The sequence below is a fragment of the Manis javanica genome, chromosome 12 (assembly GCF_040802235.1).
Source record: "Manis javanica isolate MJ-LG chromosome 12, MJ_LKY, whole genome shotgun sequence".
In the NCBI taxonomy this organism is placed as follows: Eukaryota; Metazoa; Chordata; class Mammalia; order Pholidota; family Manidae; genus Manis; species Manis javanica.
In genome coordinates, this window is record NC_133167.1 from 73,755,753 (window position 1) to 73,777,529 (window position 21,777).

Below are 21,777 nucleotides of genomic sequence, written 5' to 3' on the forward strand. Positions count from 1 at the left end.
CTTCAAAATTGTTAAGAGGGTAGAGCTCATGTTAAGCATTCTTACCTCATAAAGAAGGCACGCGAGGAAACTACTGTCAGACTCAAATATACAAAATACAAAACTTAAAACATTGAAAAATGTCAACAATTGCAAATAAGGCACGTTGTTTGACTTTACATCAGCAAAATTCCTTTTACCACATCAAGTAACATACTCACAGGTCTGGAGAATTAGGACATGGACAGACAAAATTATATTGTGTGTGGAGGGCATCATTATTCCACCTACCACACTTCTATACAAAGGTAGAATTGCTTTGAGCACTTTAATCGTGGAGACAGTTTTAGGCTGTGCCAAGATCCTATTCCTCCAGCTTCTGGCTCACTCCTTTGAGCATCCGGCAGTGATCTTGACTACACGAGGACTGCTGCGGTGGTGTTAACGGTGCCTCTCTGTTTTCCCTCTATGTTTGCTTGTGCTGCCAAAACAAAATACCATGGACTGGGTGACTTAAACAATATTAATTTATTTTCTAACAGTTCTGGATGGTAGAAATCCAAAATCAAGGTGCCAGCAGGATTTGGTTTTGGTCTTTTCCTGGCTTGCAGATGACCACCTTCTCAGTGCCCTTTCATGCTCTTTTCTCTGGGTGGGCATGGAAAGAGAGGCATGTCTGGTGAATCTCTGTCTTCCAATAAGAATATCAGCCCGATCAGAATAGGACCCACCTTTAAGGTCTCAATTCACCTTAATTACCCCTCCAAGTCCTACCTCCAAGCACAGTCATATTGGGGGTTAGGACGTGAATATGTGAATTTTACCAGGATACAATTCCTTCCATAGCGCTCTGGCTCCCTGTACGTGGATTAGTTGTAATCTTCAGTAAGGAAGAGTTGTCCCTTCTCCTTCTTATATTTATCTATTTAAACATTTATTTATATCAGTGTGGAATCAAGATATTTATTTTATTCTTTTTTATATTCTTATATATTATTCTTGGGGTTACAACACTAACGTTATTTTGTGGCCCACATTTTTCCAGCTTTGGCAGTCAGAAGCTCTAACTCTCCCTATTTTTTAATTATAGATAGAAGTATGTTCTATATATATATATATACATAAGTATACATATAGCTATAAATTCAAAATTGTTAGCAGACTAACTCTCTGCATGAGCATGTATTCAATTTAATTAAATTTCTTTATACTTTTATAAATTATTTATTCAATGTTCATCTTTAGAAAGCTTTTCACTGTTATACTAATGTTAATGTTTTGTCCCTGTTGAGTAGTTTATTTCTATAGAAAAATATGTAATGAGATAGCTCTTCTTTGATTTCTAAATCTATCCATCTTCTCTATCAAATTTTTCACTTCTTTTCCTTTTTCCTCTGATTTCAGGGTGAGTGCCTGGAATTTCTCCTCCACATAAATGATTTGATTGTATCAAATCAATTCTATTTTTAATGGGGATTATAAATATAACATCCTGTTTGGTTTTTTTCTTATTTTTCATTTGAGGCCTCTAATTCTGAGTATAAAACTGTTATTTTAGGCACTGCATTTATATCTTAATTTAATGAATATTTTCCCCAACCCTTCCCAACTGAAAGAAACAACTTGAAATGATCTTAACATGATTAAAGTGCTCAAAGCAATTCTACCTTTGTATAAAAGTGTGGTAGGTGGAATAGTGATGCCCTCCACACAAAGAATAGTTTTGTTCACGCCCTAATTCTCCAGACCCTTGAGTATGTTACAAATGGCAAAAGGAATTTTGTTGATGCAAACTTAAACAATTTGCTTTATTTGCAGTTGATGACATTTTTCAATGTTTTAACTTGTGTATTTTTCATCTTTGAGTCTGACAGTAGTACTTTTACTGTATAATAATGTTCTAGTTACAATCACACAGAGTATAAATAAATATGGTAGTATGTGAGGAAAAATTCAGTTCAAATTTAGACACATTTCTTGAGTAACAAGATTATCAAAACTATACCAACCTTAAAGTCCTATTTTGACTTAAAATTAGAAGCAAATAAATAAATGAGGTTTATCTCATATGTAGAACACACTCTTTCAATTGCTATAGTTGTGGGGAAAAAAAGAATCTTTTTCCTGCATAAATTAATCAATACCTGCCCATGTGTGTTTCCAATAACCCAAAGTAACTTCTAATCCTGAAGTTAGAAACATGGATATATCTATATCAGGAAAAACTAGAATTCTATGTTCATGTGTATATGTGTGTAAGTGTGTGTGTGTTTTAGATCTGTAACAGTGGTAAAAAGATTTCTCTTTTTTTTCAAAAGGCAAACATCATAGTTAAAGGTTTAAATATTATTCTAAATACTACCATGTTACTACCATGGTCAGAAATGTTGAACAACTTACTATACCTTGCTGGGCTTGAGGTCCCCAAGGTGAGAGGAAAAAATAAATATATATAGCAATTTATCTAACAGGACTGTTGTTAACTCCAGTTGGAATAATTTTTTCCTAAATTCTTTATGTAATATAAATTCTAGATGTGCTCAAGCAGCATCAGTAGGGAATCTATAAAATTTAAAAAGAAATGTATAAGGATAACCTAAAGGTCACATTCATAAAATTCAGCATATCCAGTTTTTCATTTTAAATAAAAATAAGATGGGAAGGTGAAAGGCAGAAGGACTTCAGATGAGTTATTTTGTGTTTTGTTTGCCTTGCAGTTTTGAGAGAGGGGTAAGTCACTGAAAGAGAAGAAAACTTGCCCTTTAACCAAAATCTACATAATCTCTTTGGTAGAGGCTATAGTTTCACTAAGTATGAGAAAATATGATGTTCAATGGTACTAAATAAGGTCATAAACTTGGATTAACATTTGCACTAAGATAAGATTGATGTTGTTCCCTTATATTTGTTGAAGGGACTATTGCAATATTTAAATGGGAAAAAATAAAATGAAAGGTGCAGTACATCCTTAGAAAGAAATGGTTTGGGAAGACAAAAATATAGCTGTATTTTTGGAGAATAAGGAGAAATACTTTCTCATTTTGATTCAAGAAAAGCGAGATGTGAGGTGAAGTTCATGTTTTATAACAGCAATAACATCTGAATGGTACTTTGCAGTTTACAGATTGCTTCGTATTTAGTGCTTCTAATTCACTTTAATATTCTGAGTTGCATATTAATATAATTATTTTACACATGAGGAAACAGACACAGTGCAAAGATGTCCAAACTTACTTTGAAGTATTTCAGGTTAGATGGTGTGAAACATGGCTATTATTTAAGCTATGCACTAGGAAGAGGCTGTTGCTTCAATCAGAATCCACACTTCATGGATGTTAGACTAGGATTTACCCAAAATCTCTTTTTATCTCCAATGTTCTGTTAGCTATTTTGCTAATCAGCATAAAAAATGTTAGGAATGTGTTTAGACTGGTGAAGCTAGTGACTTGTTAATCAGCATTATAAATGTTAAAATGGGATTGCATCACTGGCATTATATATTAAAAATATGAAGACTGATTAAAATATTTTAAAGAGTCCTCTCACCTTTGGATTAAATGAGTCCTTTGTAGTTATATTCTTAATATGGTGTCTGTGACTTGATCCCTAAGTGGAATTCTATTTAGATTTTTTGCAAGAGCATTCTAGTTGCCCAAGGCAAATTATTTGAGTAACATAACGGAGTGTCTAGAATAACGCTGTCCAATACAGTAGCCATTAGCCACCTGTGAGTACTGTGCACTTGAAGTGGCCAATTCAAATCAAGATGTGCTGTAAGTGGAAAATACACACTGGGCTTCAAGGACATAGTATGACAAAAGAAGAATGTGAAATACTTCATTAATAATTCATTTACATGTTGAAATAGTATTTTAAATATTGGTGTTAATAAAATATATAATTAAGATTAATTTGACTTCTCATTTTACTTTTTCAATGCTACTAGAAATATTAAAATTATATATGCTACTTGTATTACATTTCTAATAGGCAATACTGCTCTAGAATATTGGCATGTCTGGCTCAGATGAACTTTTCAATTTTATGTTTTCAGATCACCTAAAATGACAGAGAATGAGTTACTTGGCTTGCAGAATTAAGTCATATATACCATACGACTCCTTGCTAATAAGTATTTACTGCATTAATGCTTGTAGGTACAGCACAATGTAGACTGAATTTCATTATCACTTCTTAAGAGAGTTGGCAGGGGTGGGGAGGGTTGAAACTTTTTGGCGGTGTTTTTTTTTCTGACACAATGGGAAAAATGATTGAATATAAACAAACAACAGACAAATAAGGCAACAGACAAAGTACTGAGCATGACCAAACTGGTCGAGGTTAAGGCAAAATGTAGAGAACTTCTAAGACTGACACATAGAAGAACACACAGTGAGAGGCACAGCTGGGATCCAAGGCAAGGACTAACCCTATATCCAACTGGATATATCACACCCTTTCCAAGCTTCTGTTGATGTAGGCTATGTCCATTCTTATTCCTTTCAATTGAATCATTGGTATATGGTAGAAAGATACTGCATATGAATGTGAAGTTGTGTTTGGAATTTCAGTTCTTTCATCTCAGTGTAATTTTGGGAAATTCGATTATGCTTTTTGAGCCTCAGTTTGCTCATCAATATCTCCCCTCTGTCTTTTTCTCTGTCCTCCATCTCTTTCCTCTACATCTCCCGTGCTCGCTCCCTCAATCCCTCTCTTCTTCCCTTACATCTTTTTCATTTTATTAAATTGAAAGTGTTACCCTGAAAACATAAAAGGGACCAATTTCATGTATCAAATCTACATTTTTCATGTTTCACATCATATTATAAAATAAGAATTTAGCTAAGCATTTATAACTGCTTTGCACTATTTCATACTGTGGATGGATCATAGTATATTCATCAGTTTCCCTAACCATAGCATTTATGATCTTTTCCCAATTTTTTTCTACTTGTTAGGCTATTCACTCCCTAACTTATTTTTTTAGGAAAGACACAAAGAAGCTGAATGCTGGCTCAAAAATTATGAACATTTTTAATTTCAAGAGCCAAGAGCAAATATGACTGTATTGATTTGTAACCCATGAACAGTGTATGAGGTATCTTTCCCCACAATATCGTAATAAGATATTTGTCAGCATTTAAAAATATTTAATCCCTGAGGAAAATAATTATTTTATTATTGACTTTTAGTATTAATTTAATTTATGCCTTATTGGCAGTGAAGATCTTTGTAAGCTTATTTGCCATTTATGTTTCTTCTATTTAGAAGAACCTTTATTCAAATGTGATTTTGTGTTTATTTTAATAGTTAGCATATATTCAGGATATTAATCTTTTGTCTATTGTATACTATGCAACTAATTTTATCTACTCTAATAGTCTTTTAACTTTGAGCATGGACTCTTATCTAACCCAAGATTTTAATTATTTTTCCTTTATTTTATCATCTATAAATATATAAATCCATCTAACTTCCGACTCTAAGAAATTTATTTTCATATATTCATTTCTAATAAACATTTCTACATTCAATGTTTAAATCCCTCTGAGATTTGTTTGTTGAATAGTCTGAGCTGTTACAACTGATTGTTATGTATTAGCATATGTGTATTGATCAGTCACTTCTTTTACTTTTTAATTCTTTGTTGTTTTCTCATTTTTTCTTCAGTCATAATACAATGTTGCATTTGAAAAGGTCTATGGAATGTTTCAGATATATGATAAGTATCTATAAATTAAAACAAAACTTGTATGGCTATTATTCCCTATCTTTTTCACACTTGATGCATTTTAGAATAAACTAAGTATAAAATTTTATAAAAAATGTCTAAATGTCATATGTTTCATAAAAACCCTGTTAAGATATTCATTAGGATTGCATTATATTATAGACTAGTGTGAGGAAAAGCAGCATATCTATACTCCAGGAAGATGTAATGACTCTCCCTCCATTCATTTTCTTTTGTGCCTTTGAATTAATGCTCTCCCACATTTTTGGTTATACATCTTACTAAGTATTTTATAGCTTTGGGCTTTTTTGGGTTTTCATTTCTTTTCTTTTTTGCTATGGTTAGTAGGATCTTTTTCTCCTTATATTTCTAGAGTGGATTTTGCTAGTGTTATAAAAGAAATCTGTCAATTTCTATTTTATCATGTTGCTGAATTTTCAAATCAATTTCAATTTTTAGTTTTTTTTCCCCTAGAGAAATGGTCTTATGGTCTGCATATTATGATAGTCTAATCTATTCTTTTCCAATCTTCATTTCTCTTAATTTTCTTTGCTTATTGCATTAGTTAGGACCTCCAGCTAAATAATGTTGTCAGAATCTCTGACATATTTATCAATTTAATTAAACTACTTCTAAATGTTAATGTGCTTTGTTCATAGATTTCTCTTCAATGCCATGGTGGATTGAAGAGTGACTCATTTTCCTACATACTCTTCCCATAAAGAGATGGGTTCTATATCCCTGCCTGCTGAATTTGGATGAATGTGAAACTCTGAATGGTAAAAAACATCAAGATCCTTGGCCCAGGCCCCTAAAGATGAACAACTTCTACCTCTTGTCTTGGAATATTCCTTTATTCTTGGACCACTGAACAGCCCTCTAAAAATTGCAACGACACTGAGATCACCATACTGTGATAAACTCAAGCAAGATGAAGAGGCCACGTGCAGGCTCTTGAGGTAAACACTTCACCTAATTCTTGATTAACACCATTGTCAACTGCCTGCCTAGAAGGAGCCATCTCAGATAACTGTGCATTTGAGCTTTCTCATGATTCCTACCACTTTGAGACTCCAAGTGAGAACTCTCCCAAGGCTCAGTCAACTCAGTAAACATGAGAGATAATAGTTTTTAAAATGACTAAATTTTGAGCGTTTTTTTAAACACAGAAATTGATTATAGGAACAGATACCTTTATCAATTTCTGGAAGTCTTCCTTCCATTTCTAGTTTGCTAAGAAGTTTTAGAGCACGGTATCTCTTTAATAATATAAATCACATGGACTACAGCAATGAACCTAATGGGTAGAGCTCAATGATCTTTGACAAATCATTGCACCCATATAACTATCACTTGGATTAAGAGTATTTCCATTACCCAAGAAAGTTTCCTCATGCCTCTTCTAGTCAATGTCCCACCACCCACACAGAGACCTCCACTGTTCTCATTTTTATTATCATGGATTCAATTTCCTTATTCTTGAAATCCACTTAAATGATATAAAGTTTGTAACTTCATATACTGCTTTCTTTCACTGAGCATAATGCTTTTGAGATTTATTTATATTGTTGTATGTGTCCTTATCTAGTTCTCTTTCATGCTGAGCAGTATTTTATTATAAGAATAAAATCCAATATGTTTATCCATTCTCCTATAATGGTTGCTTCCATGTTTTGGCTATTATGAATAAGGCTACCATGAACACATAAACCTATATGCCACTACTAAAGATTTTCTATTGTTAGAAAATGAACAGCTAATTCAATAAAATACATAACACTTGGAAATAATATTTCAAAATTGCTATGAGAGTATTAAACTAGTAGAGGAATTGTATTGGAACACATCTGTACAGATTTTTCAAATATGCACCCATTTCTCTTGGCTCTATACCTAGGGAGGCATTACTAGGACATGGGAGAGGGGAGTTTTGAACTCTTTTAGAAACTGCCATGTAATTTCCTAAATTGTTTATAAAATCTTACACTTTCACCAGCAATCCCATCAATTTACTGGTGATGCCATGTTGTCTTAATTATTGTTTTCTTTTTCTTCAAAACTGGATCTACCATCCTAAGTTCTTTGCATTTCCATACAAATATGAATCATATTTCATTAGAATCTGAAACAGTTCATTGAAACATGGACTTACTTTTGAATTCCTAGCTTAGGAAACCATTTCAACTACACTGCAAATAGGAAATCAAAGAGGAATGTGGGTGCATCTACCCAACTCTATCATTTCTAGTGGAAAAATTGAAACCTCATTTCCTACATAGAAGGCCAAGAGTAGTGTGGTTCTGATGAAAAATGCATGGTCCATTGCACGAATCTGACTTCATAGTAATTCAAGTCCATTTCTGCTCTCTCCTCAATTCCATGTGGTCTACCCATAAATCCGAACAGGACGACCTAAAGTCCTTCCTTTTCCCTCTCACATTCACTATGCCCCCCAAACCTGAACTACACTCCTGGAAATACCATTTCTACCAAATATGTTTTATGTGTTTCTGAAAGGAAATAGGAAGTTACATAATTCATTTTAGTGAAGGAATAAACTTAAATAAGTTAAAATGGCTTAATAAATGCCTAATGGAGACATAGGAAAAGAACTAATGAATTTCTCAAGAATTTGTTATGACTAATAAGATCAAACTATTTTCTATTAATTTTTATTTATTTGTAATTATTTTTATTCACTTTAGGCAAAAATACGAATTTAAAATGATTGACACAAATAGAGCTTTTTCAAAGTAGCTTCCTGTGGTTAAACATGTAAAAAGATTTTTGTTTTCTCCTTAAAGGAGCAATTAGGTGAGAGAATTGATATACAGAATCTATACGTGGAAAGAAAGTACATGTGGTTATTGGAACAAGTCCATTTAAATATGAATGATCTAATGGTTCTTATAAATCTATATACTGCTACTAAAAATTTTATATTGTTAGAAAATGAACAGCTAATCCAATTCAATACATAAAACTTGGAAATAATATTTCAAAATTGCTATGAAAGTACTAAACTAGTAGAGGAATTATACTGGAAGACATGTTGAAGAACTGGTTTCTTCCATTGCCTCATAAAAAAGCCTGCAAAAATATCCTGATTCTTTTGTCATAGGCTAGATAATTGAGTAAAGATAAGCATTCTTATTTGGACAGAAGCTGTATCCAGGACAGGAAGACAATGAACACAACACCATAAAAGCAGAGTGGAGGTTTTAATAATGAGATAGCGCATGTTGTTGGAAGAATGGAGTCTACATCAAACTCAATGCCATTTCAAAAACTGTCTTTTCTATTTGATGTCAGTCTTCAATATCTCTTCATTTAAACAAAACAAAATAAAACAAAACAAAATAAAACAAAACTATGTAGAGCTTGTGCATTGACACCCAGGCAGAATTTCATTTGATTTAATATTTTGCTCAACAATCCAGTAATCACATCTTTGACACAGATGAAAAATATCCTCCTGGCTTTAATATAATCTTTCTATTGTGGTTAAGGGAGACTTCAAGCTTGAAGTTTTATTTTAGATTTTTTCTTTGCATACAACTGGAATGGAGGGATAATAAATTGACCTCAGTCAAAATACTTCATTTTTTTTAAATCTTTTTTTTGGGGTATCAATAAAGTACAATTACATGAGCAACATATGGTTACTAGACTCCCCCCATTATCAGGTCCCCACCACATATCACATTAGAGTCATGTCTATCACCATAGTAAGATGCTATAGAATCACTACTTGTCTTCTCTGTTTTCTACTGCCTTCCCCATGCCCCCCCTACATTATGTGTGCTCATCTTAATGCCCCTTTTTCCTCCTTATCCCTCCCTTCCCACCCATCCTCCCCAGTCCCTTTCCCTTTGGTAACTGTTAGTCCATTCTTGGGTTCTGTGAGTCTGCTGCTGTTTTGTTCCTCAGTTTTTTCTTTGTTCTTATACTCCACAGATGAGTGAAATCATTTGATACTTGTCTTTTGTGAAATTGTCCTATTAAGCTTATTAAAGGTAACACAAGGACAACTTTGGAAGAGTAAGTTTTTTGCTCAATAAATATAGATGTGGACAATGGTGGTTTTCACTGCTGTGTATTTTGTGTTTGTGTTTTTCTTACTTAGTATGTCCTTTGGAACTATCATCTCACCGAAAGCTCAGGAAGTCAAGAGAATATGAATGCTGTTTTATTGCATAAAACACCCTTTATTCCTAATGAAATATATAAGCTTATTTATTGATCTTCAGGCTTTGATCACAGGGCTCAAAGCTCCTGGTTCAAATTCATTGACTTTAATCAACAAAACAGAGTTACACAGAACAGTCTCTGGACTACCGCATTCACATCATTCTTACCCTCAGCGTGGTTTAAATAGTAACATTCAGCACTTGTGCAAAAAAGAAAACAGTGAGAAGCTGCATGAGGGTTGCATGGAGAAGGAGATCATACAAGTGGCACCAGGTGCTTTAAGCCCTTTCCTCTAATTTCACTTGCCTGGCTCAGGCATCTCAAGAAGAATATGGCTGCTGACATTTGTGTTACTTCTGATCCTTCTTCGATTATGGCATAACTGTTTCAGCGGGTTTCATAGGGTTTTATTTAGCCTCATTTATAATCTTCATAAGAAAGATTTGCACCAAAGCATCCTCATTCCCAGGTCAGGACTGGGTCCTCGCTCTGCTCTCTTGTGCCTGCACTGCAGGCTGGTCTACCAATCACAGGCTTCTGAACGCTCCTACTCCCCAAGGCTGCTACATCAAAAGTGGGAGCTTTTTACATGTCCTTGTCTCTTAACATCCAGTCAGAAGAGGACTAATGACTCAATCGCTTCATGTAACATGGAAAATCGTATTCTTCTAGCTTGTCCTTATTTGACATAAGCACACTCAATCCCTAACTCTGAATATATTCAGTACTGGGTTTTAACATATTTTCCAAGGGTATATAACCATAGAAATATTCTGCCAAGAACTCCCAACATCTTTAGGCTGCCCGTTTCCCTTTTCTTCATTCTACCAAGAGGAGATAATCAGTTAGAACTTTAGGTTAGAAATACATCTTCAGAAATAATGGATGTGAAAACACTGCACTCAAGATTAGATTTCCTATGCTCTGCAAGCTCTTCTTTTAAGATTTTGCTGGCTTCATTTTGTGGAAGGAAGAGTCAGTCTCCTGTGAGTTTTTAAATATTCAGCTATTTCATAAAATGGCGACTAGCTTATAGATACAAGATATATATATATATATATATAAAACATATAACATATGTATATAATTCTTGCACATTTCTTCTGTGACCACTTGGTTCTCATCTCTAGAGTCAGCGCTTTCCTTTTAATTATTAATTTAAATTAAATTAAGTTCACTTTAAAATCTTTAGCTTGAAGGGGAACAAGCTTGAAATACCCTGCTCTAGCAGGCTCAGGTAACATTAGCATCCTCTGATCACAACAGGAAGTATATTACCTCCTTTACACACATGGGCTCACTTAATTCTTGCAGCATCATGAGGTAGACATTATTATACATTCACATTTCATAGAAGAGAACAATTTGCTGTTAATTAACCTGCCCAAAGCTGCACAGTTCTTCAAGAACTGAGACAGGATTCAAATAAAATCTGATTTCAAAAGAATATTTATAAAAAATACTTAACATGACACCTTCTAACGTTTATTTCTTAGAGCTTCAAGGCTGATCTTACAAAACCAGCCACCTTGGTAGAATGTTCTAAGACCCCCCCCCCCCCAGTCAAAACTATCTCTATCAAGTATCTGTGTGGAGATGTAAAATTCATCTTTTAAAAATGTATTACTTGGTTTAAAGGACTGGCTCTTATTTTATATGCTTTTTATGTATTATGTATATTTTTTACATATTTTTTTATGTATTAAATTTTACCTGCTAATTAGCTTTTTATTCTCACATACCCCTCTTCCTTTCCTCTTTTCTAAGAACATAGATATCCTTTCTTTTGCCCAGCCATTCTTTTCTGCTTCCTCTAGGGCAGCGAACCTTGAATAGTGCTCCAGGCCCTCACAGTGGGCCTCTGGCTTCTGAGGATCCCTTTACCCAGAGTAACGTGGCCTCCACCTGCTTCTCATATTATGTATGTCTATTTAAGTTACAGGTCCCAAGGCTAAAAAAAGTAAGTGACAACGCTTCTCTAGGTTTTCTTCTTTCAAATAATCACCCTCTTTCTTGCACTGCTACAATTTCTACTCAGGAACATCAAACTTACACAACCTTTACGAAGTTAAAAATTAAAGGACGATTTAGTAGTAAAGTAAGAATAGAGCACTTCATTGAATCAGGCCATGAAAGACACACACACTACCTGTCACCTTCTTCAAATATCAAAACTCACATGTAACCTATTAATAGTTACTAAACATAGAAGAGGAGATCAAGTCAGAATAAGGTAAGCATACTGCAAAGTGTGTGTGGATAAGTGAGAGCGCTCTTTGAACAAAGCACCTACTTTACATCCAGGAAATTTTATATTAAATGACCACTTTGAACTAATGCTAGCTCCCCAAAACCCCCACCAAACTCAGTTAACATAAACAAATTAAAAATATTTCCTCAAATTTAAAAATACAGGAGATAGAATTTTTAATTGGCACAGAAAGTACTGTAAGGAAATGATGAAGTACTGAAGCTACTAAATAGCAAAGTTTACCCCATTTGTCTTTTGCATAATGAGTTAACTAGAATAGCTTAACGAAGAGAAATTAAGTACACCAAAACTAGACGAGGTAGTTCTGAACAGTTTTGACAGAATAAACTCATCCACATGATGAAACAGTGAGGAGATCGGTAGGCAGAAGTGAAAAACCAAAGGAGTTTGGTGGGAGCTGGTTGTCCAGAAATATTCTTTCAACTTTAAATTTACCTAAAGAAAACCCCAATATTTCTAATGTGAGATTAAATTATATTCTAAAAAGTTCAGCTTTAGAGCCCCAAGTTACAGCCTTCCTTATAGAGTGAGTATAAACAAGACCATGTTTCTCCTAAGAGCAGCCACTGATTAAGAGATCAAGTTCAACAATACATTCATTTTACTGCCAACAATATAACTCCTATTATAACACTGGACTAGTGATCAAATAATAGAAGCAATATTGTTAATATGAGTAATGAGAAATATTTCTCCTTGCATAAGCTTGTATCAGAATGGGTGTCCACTGATGGTTAACAATGTAAACCTAACTACTATGTATCATTTATCAAGTCAACTGTTAACCCAGCGCAGTTGGAGTATGCAATTAGGGAAAGATTAAAATAAAAGGAACTTAGCAAACACAAACCCTGTGAGGATGCACAATATATTATCTCTGTATTCCCTATGCTGTACTTTTCATCCCCAGGACTTATTTATTTTATAATTAGAAGTTTGTAACTCTTTATCCCCTTCACCTGTTTCACCCTGCCTCTCGGCCCCCATCACTGTGGCAAACAGAAGTCTGTTCTCCATGTTTATGAGAACATTTCCATCGTGTTTACTTGTTTGTTTAGTTTTTTGATCCCAGATATAAGTGAAATCATAGGGTATTTGACAAATAATAGTTAAAATTAAACAATGAAGAAGTTCAGAGAAATACTACAGAGAAAAGGACAAACCAAACTAAATCCTTCCATTCCAACATGTCCAGTACTGTACCTAAGAAGACATAAAAAAGTTGGGGAGCTGGCTGGATGGAGACCTGGGGCATTTATAGATTTATGGGATTATGTTTACTGGTTCCACTACTAGTCCTCTAGAACAGTGTCCAGCACATAGTGGATATAGTCATGCAACTTCAAAGAATGGACAGACCCACATTCAAAGAATGGACAGACCAAGGAGTTTTCTAAATATGGGTTGGTTGATGGTTCTGGAGAAATACATTTGGGGCCTGTGTTTGGGGTCATACTAGATATATATCATAATAACTTAAAACAAATCATATTTGTTGGAATTAAGGCCACTTTCTTCCCAGAGCACTTTCTTGGCTTTCACAGATACACCCACAGCATCCAGATGCATATACAACATCAAACACTGTTAACACTACTTTGTTAACAGCAGTAACATTAATAATTTTCATAATTTGTGAAGACTTCTCAATTAAATGAAAAGTGATAATAGTAGAAATAAGTAACATTGATCTCAAATGAGTATGCGGATACCCCTTCACACACACACACACACACACACACACACACACACACACACACACACACACACACATTTGAAGAACCAACGTAAGCAAACTTCAAATGATAGAGAGAACTGAATCCCCTAAAACTGGTTTCAAGCCAACATCCTAACCAAGGTACTACTAAAATTTGCATAAATCTACCAACAATTAAATTGTAGGTTCAAGCCCTTTATAGCTCCATGGCATATACATTCCAACTAGGTTTTCAAGATCCAGTATCCCTCATTATAGAAGAACTACATTTCCATGATCATACACTAACAGTTGTTTTCCTATAGCTCACTAGTTCTTTATATTTCATTAATGTTAATATCCAAGCAGACTCCCACAAGCACTACAGACTAACAAGAAATAGAAACAGTTGACCATCATATCAACCATCTTAACCCTAATTGTCCTCCCAAGATGACAATTTTTTTATATAATAAATGAAATCAATAATCCTTCCTTGACTATAAAAACCACAGGCCACCAGTGATATTGAAGCTACAAGTATACTGACTATAAAGACTTAAGCTTCAACTACTCTATCACTCCTACACAAGACCTAAAACCAGGGGAATTACAACCAGAAATTGACCAGAGAGTAGTCCTGCTTATAGAGATAACAATCCCTATGTTAATCTCATCAGAAGACATCTTATATTCATAAGCTGTTCCTTTCTTAGGTCTAAACACAGATGCTATTCTCAGAGAACTATATCAAACAACCCTGATGTCCTCATGACCAGGCTTATATTATGGACAATGTCCAGAAATTTGTGGGTCAAAACATGTTTCAGACCAACTGCCTTTGAATTAGTTCCACTAAAATATTTTTTTAAATGATCAGCACCTATACTGTCCTATCATTTAGAAGCTAATAGCATTAACCTTTTAGGTTAATTGAGAGTTTAGAACTCTCCTTCATGACATGTCAGCTGGATACATCAACATCAAGCCAAAAATGAAAGTCTAAGTTATATGAATTAAGGCTGATAAATTTTGTGCCAGCCACCAAGATCATTATGATGACTCCAAATTAATGTGTATATCAAACAGCCACAAAACTCAGTTATATATGACAGGAAGGATTTATTTCTCATTCACATGGCTTAAGATCTGCTGGGACTCAGGTAATTTCAGATCAAATCAAGAGGGCTTGTACTCAGACTTCGGGATCAGTTCAGCTGCTCCATGTGCCTCTCATTCCTCTGAGACCCACAGGCTACCCAGAATATGTTCTCTTGGCAGTGACAGAAATGCAAGAGACCAAACCAAGCAAAAAGGCTCTTTTCCTGCTATGGTGGTATCATACCCACTAACACCCCACTGGCCAAAACATGTCACATGACCAAGTTCTACAATAATGAGATGCAAAAATTTAACACATACTGAAATTAAAAGAGACAACCAAAAGAGACCAAAGAGAGATTGAGCTGTTGGAGTCATTACACATGGATTCTATACTAGTATGTTCATGAATCTAAGTGACAAAATGGTGGATTTGAGCAGAGCCAGAAACCATAAAACCAACTGAAATGGAATGTCTAGAGCTGAAAGCTACAATTATTAAAATGAGGAACTTAATAGATGGATTTAACAGTAAATGTCTGAACTGGAAGAGGAAAAAAACAGACTGAAGCATGGAAAATAAAAGGCATAGAAAATACACCAAAGATCCTAAGAGCATTATGAGGCATGTTGAATAGTACTGACATATATGTAAGTAGAGTCACTGATAGGGAGGAGAGGTAAAATGAGGCAGAAGCAATAATTCAATAATTCATTTTTCCATTGTTGAAAGCCACAGATTGAAAAAGCACTCTGAACTCCAAGCAGGATAAACGCAAAGCAAACCACGTCTGAGAACATAGTAGTATAACTGCTATAAATCAAATGCGAAAAGAAAATCTTTTGCAATACTTTCAGAGATGCAACAATAAGACCACAAGTTAATTTCTCACTAGAATAAACCAGAAAACAAGACAATGACATCTCTTATTTGCCATTTCCAAACAGTCATCCTAATTTCCAATCCAAGCTCGTGTGACAAAATAGGCTCTACTTGGCATCAATTCAATTTACTTTTAAAAGTGGTCACAGAACTAACATCAACACAATCTGCATGGAAACAACAGCAGAAACCTCGTGACTCCAAGGCGCAGCTTTCAGAAGATGACCCTCCATATACTAGTGTGGTCATGAGAGAGGGGGCCAAATGGGTGCTGATGTCTCAGGGAAGCCAAACGGCTGTGGGATCCCTCCAGCTTCTTTCTATTTGGACTTCCCCAACATAGCCACTTATTTATCATACCAGCAAGTTGTCTCCAAAGCAATTCTGCTAGCAAGGTGGAGTCTTATATAATAAAAGCATAGTTACAGGAGTGACATCCCATCACCTTTGCAATATTCTACGAATTAATTGGAAGTCTCAGATCCTGCCCATACTCAGAGTGAAGGGATCACAGAAAAGCATGAACACTGGGAGGCAAGAATCAGAGAGGAGCCACAGTGCAGTCTGGGCATCTCACAGGAGGACCAACTGTGGCTCGGTAAACATGTTCACTACTAAATCACTGCTGAGGTCATGGAGAGGATGTGACGGCTGGTTGACCTGAGAGCAGGACCAGGGCAACCAGAGGCTCCTACCTACTCTCCCGTCCTTGGAAAGTACATTCCACTCACCATTCCCACAGCAGAAAATATTCCAAGGTTACAGCCTTGAGAGAGTAGGTGTTGAGACCATCTGGACTGAATACGTGACTGAACCCAGTTAAAGCCTCTATACAAACTTTAAAGATTCCTGTGGGTGTTTGTGGAGGTCTACGCATCTTATGGCCATGTAAGACAAGCCTCATATATAAGTTCCCTTGCTTATTAAAACTTGCCACCTATCAATCTGGAGTGTTCTGCATCTTTTTGCAATTTGCAAACCAACATCAATGGTGGCTTAATTTCATCTGTGATTTATATCAGGAGTCTTTAAACTACAGGCCATGAACCAGCTACTTGACTTTGTAAATAAAGTTTTATTGGCACACAGCCACATCGTTCAGTCATTAAATGTCTATGGCTGTTTTTGTGCTACAAAGGCATATTTGAGTAGTCACAATAGATACTGTAATATGGCCTGCAAATCCTAATATGTTTATTATCTGGTCTTTTGCCAATCTCTGACTTAAATAATAGATTTTAGCATAAGTTAATTTCTTTGTTAGCTTGATCAAGTGTATTTTTTTCTCCAATAGTTTTTGAAAAAATAGATGCAACTAACAGATGAAACATGGGGATGATTAACATCAAGCTTTATGAAATTGGAGATTTATGTATTTTATTATAGTAATATAGCACCATCTCATGGAATATTATAGAAACTGCCAGAAAAGTTTATTGAAGTATTACTAAGTTACTGAGCATTTGGAAGCCTCTGATATAACTTCTAAATTCTACTGAAAATAATGTGTTAAAAAGTAAGTATAACTTTTTAAATTAAAATTTATAAAAGTTAGAGAACATCTAAGTAAAGTCTATTATTTTTTGGATAAGAAACTTGTCATCTCTAATTAAATGACTTACTAAATTTACACAGCAATTTTAATAACGGTGGGATTTCAAAATTTTCCATTAAAAAACTGGTGTATTTATGTATGAGTGTACGTGTTTAATATGTTAAAATAAATATTGCAGTACTAATATTTTTTTGAAAATCAATTCACCCATTTAATTAAACTTTTTATTTAGAACAGTTTTAGATTTACAGATTTGCAATAATGGTAAGCAGAGCTAGTTTTCATACACGGATAAACTAAATTGTTATATCGATACCAAAACTGTAGAGATGAAATTATTGGGGGTATCATGTTCAGTTCTGCACATGAAGGTCAAGAAGAACATTAAAAATGGGAATATTAAGATAAGCAAGTTATGATCTGGTAGGTGAGATAACATAATTCAGAAATCCATTTCATCTAGTGAGCTGTGGAAGGGACTGGGCTGTGTAGTGGGAAGATGTGAGTAAGCAGAGAAGGGAGTGCTGCTTTAAGTATCTGAATGGCCATCACTGGAAAGGTGGGTTACCCTCCATTTCCTGTGATCCCAATATACAGAATGAGTTCTGATGTTTAAGGCAAAAACATAACTTCAACTGCAAACAGAATGGGCAATCTGGTGAGTAATGAGGTTTCTGTCATCAGAGACATCTAAGCAGAAATTTAAATTCTCCTCGAGAGAGTTTGGTAGAGTAAGGAATGCTGCTCATAGTTGGATGAAAGAAAAGAGTTGGTCCTGAGACCACTATTTATATTCGAATTTTCATATTAAAGGTGGAATGTAGGGGATTCCCAGACCATGCATAGCTAAGTGTGCTCATTCAAAGGTTGGCATAAGTCCATTTCAATGTATCCTGTTAGGAAGACAAATGCCAATTGTGCCTCCCTTACTGGGCAGGGCAAGCAGAAGGAAATGGGACATTCCAGAATTTTTAGACATGCTCAGACCTGATGAGGATATCTCAGACTGCTGGTGGAAAATGCTGGCCAGTGTTTCTCTATGAAACCCAAGAGACCAGGATAGTTAAGAGCATCCCTTGCTCTCGCATTGATACATCCTGACTAAAGAGGATTGTAGTTGTAACCATAAAGAACAAGTATTTCATCCTAGGATGCAAATTGGATTTTTAATACATTCTGTCTACAGTTTTGAATCCAAATGTGCTGAGACCCATTTTAATGCCCACCACCCCTCACAGGGCTGCTTCAGATGCTCAGAAATGTGCTTCTCAGGCTGATTCCACACACCATGCCCTCTCCCACTGATGGGCACATGCTCTCCTTGGCCTCTGCTGCTCAAGATCACGCTCTTCCACTACCAGGACACCATTCCCCACAGTACTCAGGCTCAGGTACTCCACACTGGGTGTTCAAGGCCACCCACCTCAGCCCTCTCAGACTTCCACACCCATGCCTCTTTCCCACCACATGTATTCCCTCCTTAGCCGGTATGGACTCTTGACTCCCCCCTCAGATCTCAGCTCCCTGCAGGAGTGTCCTCCTTGCCCCCTGACACCACCCCCTGAGCTCCCTCTCCGATGGGCTTCCTTACCTCCTTGCTCAGCCTCTGAACCAAGCAGCTCTTCAAGGCAGACTTCCTCCTTCCTAGGCCCCTGACTTTCCTCTCTCCTCTCTCTGCCCCCATCTTACATTTCTCTGCCCTACTTAAGGCTTGAAGATTACATTGTCCTGGAAGATATTTAGGAATGAAAAGACAGAAAAGGAAAGGGAAGAGAAAGAGAGAGAAAGAGAAGGCACAAAATTGAGAAAGATTTGGTTATTGTTTCTGAAAACAAATATCCCTTGTTTCCTCGCTGATAAATGTTAATGTTAAAATGTTAGAATTATGGGTTATTCTTAGGATCCATGTTTAAATATATTGCCTAACTTTAAACATGTGGTCTCTAATTTTATTCTATTTCTCTTATTTAAAAATCTTAAAGGTCAGGTTATGAAGTTGGTGGTGACAAATCTGTAATAAAAAAGCACACCCATGATCATTATACTTGCACTGATTAAAGTACATGAGAGTACAGTGACTTTCAGGTATATTTCAGAAGTACATTTTAGCATTTTGAAAGGTTCATTTCTTCATCTACTCTTCTATTACTCTCTTAATTTTATATTAATTGACATTAGAGAAATTATAGAAACTTCTATAACTTAAACATTGCTATAACAAAGGAAAAATGGAATGACAGCTCATAGCAGAAAATAAAGATACAAACTAATCCAGAGATATGGGAAGATGAAGTGATCTTCTTTGGGAATGACAAGTGAATTTCATTTAAAACCATCTTCAAAACTTAAAAAAGAATTTACAAAAGTAATTAAGGTTTTAAAAATCAGCATTGTATTATAAAGAAACCACTTCAGAGGTCACTTTCTTTAAAATATGATGGCTTGATATTGGGGTTAGAGAACCCACACATATAACTATGACCCTCAATATTTAAATTATTGCTCAAAAAATTATTTGTAAGTCAACTGTCTAGAATACAGAAATTTTCCTTGTACTAACCCTGTTGTAATGGCTATTGGTTTCCATCCACCGCAAACTATTTTTTTAAACAAACATGTGCATATGTAAATTTGGCAAATATGGTTCTGATTGAATGTGATTATGTTATTATGTTAATTTGAGTTTATCTTTTCCTTCCTTTTTAGAAGATTATGGGCCATACAGAAGAATACATGTTTCTATGGACTTAGAAATAGAGAAAGAAAAGGTGTGAGAGAATGCAGTGACAGCTCAAGGGACATTTTTGTGGGAAGGATTCCCACTTTCTACCTTTAGAAGTCTTCATTTTTAAGAAGCACATGTATTTCTGTCGATACAAGTGTGAAATAAAATAAAATTCTGTGGTCCCCCCCAGCACTCCACCCACACCTCCTGGTCCCAAGTCAGCCAGATCAGCTCTTGCTGTGCTGTGAAGATGCCCTGCAGTCATTCTTGCCTGTGTCACAAGACTGTCATAGCTCCTCATCCCTCGCTTGTGACCAGAGAAACCCAGACTAAAATGCTCAAAAGAGGGTGAATTGGTCTGGCTCCTGCATCTCTAGGAGAATCCTTTAGGAAGATAATCAGCAATCCTAATTTTTGCCTCCTCTCACACACAGATGGCTCAGACTATCCATTGTTTGTTCTTTTAGACAATGTCCTAATGTACTGATTGGCATAACCTCTTTCCTGCACCCACCCTTTGTTGTAAAAAAATATTTCAGATGTTCCCAAATAAAGGGGCTTTGGAGCAGTTTATCAGAACACACGGATGGTCTGCTCTCAGGCCACGGTCCTCAGTAAGATGCTGCTGTAAGAATAGAAATAGGTTAGCATAAGCATAGCCATCTTAAAGGCCTAGAAGCCATTTTCTGAGTATGTGACTTAGAAAGAAAAACTGGAACTGGGTAAGGCCTTGAAAAACAAGCTAATCATGAACACCAGATGGTGGGCAGCTGTGGCCTTTAGTCAGCTAACCTTGGTCAGCTAATCCTACATACCAAGTTTATCGTGCAGAACCTCCCTGACAATTGAGGAGTGGTCTTATCTTGCTCCTGCCTAACCCCAGGATGTATGTCTTGCAAGAATAATGTGTAGCTGTGGAAAATTACTATGAGTTAAGTGTTTTGAAAATGCTATATAAACCCTTGGCTTTGAGTGCTCGGGGTCCTTGTTGAGACCCGCTGCGTCGGGCTGACTTGGACCCCAACTAGCTGGCTGAATAAAGACTTTGCTTGAATTTACATCTCTATGCCTGTGTAGTTTGTTCTCTAGAGAAGCCTCGGAAGCCCGGACCCTAACACTGCATGAACTTTTCTTAAATGCAACAGCAGTGTTGATTTCAGTCCACACAGGTCACGCCAAAAAAGCAGGTCTAAAACTTTGGTTTGATTTCACAATGCTCACAGGAAAAATAACAGAGACCCAAGGGGAAGTGAACTGTTATAGAGGCACATGTTTATGTGTAGAGGTTATCTACGTACAAACTGTGCTGTTGTAAACTGGAGGACAAACACTATGAAATATATTATACTGACAATCCTCACAAAATAACTGGAACAGTGTTGTCAGAAAGAGTAATACATAGCAGTATTCTGAAGTCACTAGGTTTCTGCCAAAACATAAATCTTGAACTCAACTTTTAGCATATAAATGGTATGTATTCTTCAAAGCAAAGCAATATTCCTTTTTCTAATATAAGAAACTGTATTTTGTGTGAAATGGAAGAATCATATCCAATAAAGCATTTATCATTGACATTTTTAAGCTTAAAAGTTTAAAGATGACGTATTCCTCTCTCCCAATCTTATTCTAATGGTAAAACATTCC

At 35.6% G+C, this 21,777-nt stretch overlaps 1 long non-coding RNA gene and 1 pseudogene across 1 annotated transcript in view; both read left to right on the forward strand.

Annotated features, from left to right (window-relative positions):
- LOC140845110 (uncharacterized) overlaps window positions 1-21,546 on the forward strand; it is a 38,018-nt gene extending 16,472 nt beyond the window's left edge. Inside the window, exons 2-4 of the long non-coding RNA XR_012123818.1 lie at window positions 6,370-6,669; window positions 17,148-17,369; window positions 20,115-21,546. This is a non-coding gene — a long non-coding RNA (uncharacterized lncRNA). The remainder of the gene's footprint in view (window positions 1-6,369; window positions 6,670-17,147; window positions 17,370-20,114) is intronic.
- LOC140844840 (cytochrome c oxidase subunit 2-like) lies at window positions 13,296-17,126 on the forward strand (annotated as a pseudogene).
- Window positions 21,547-21,777: the final 231 nt, after the last annotated feature.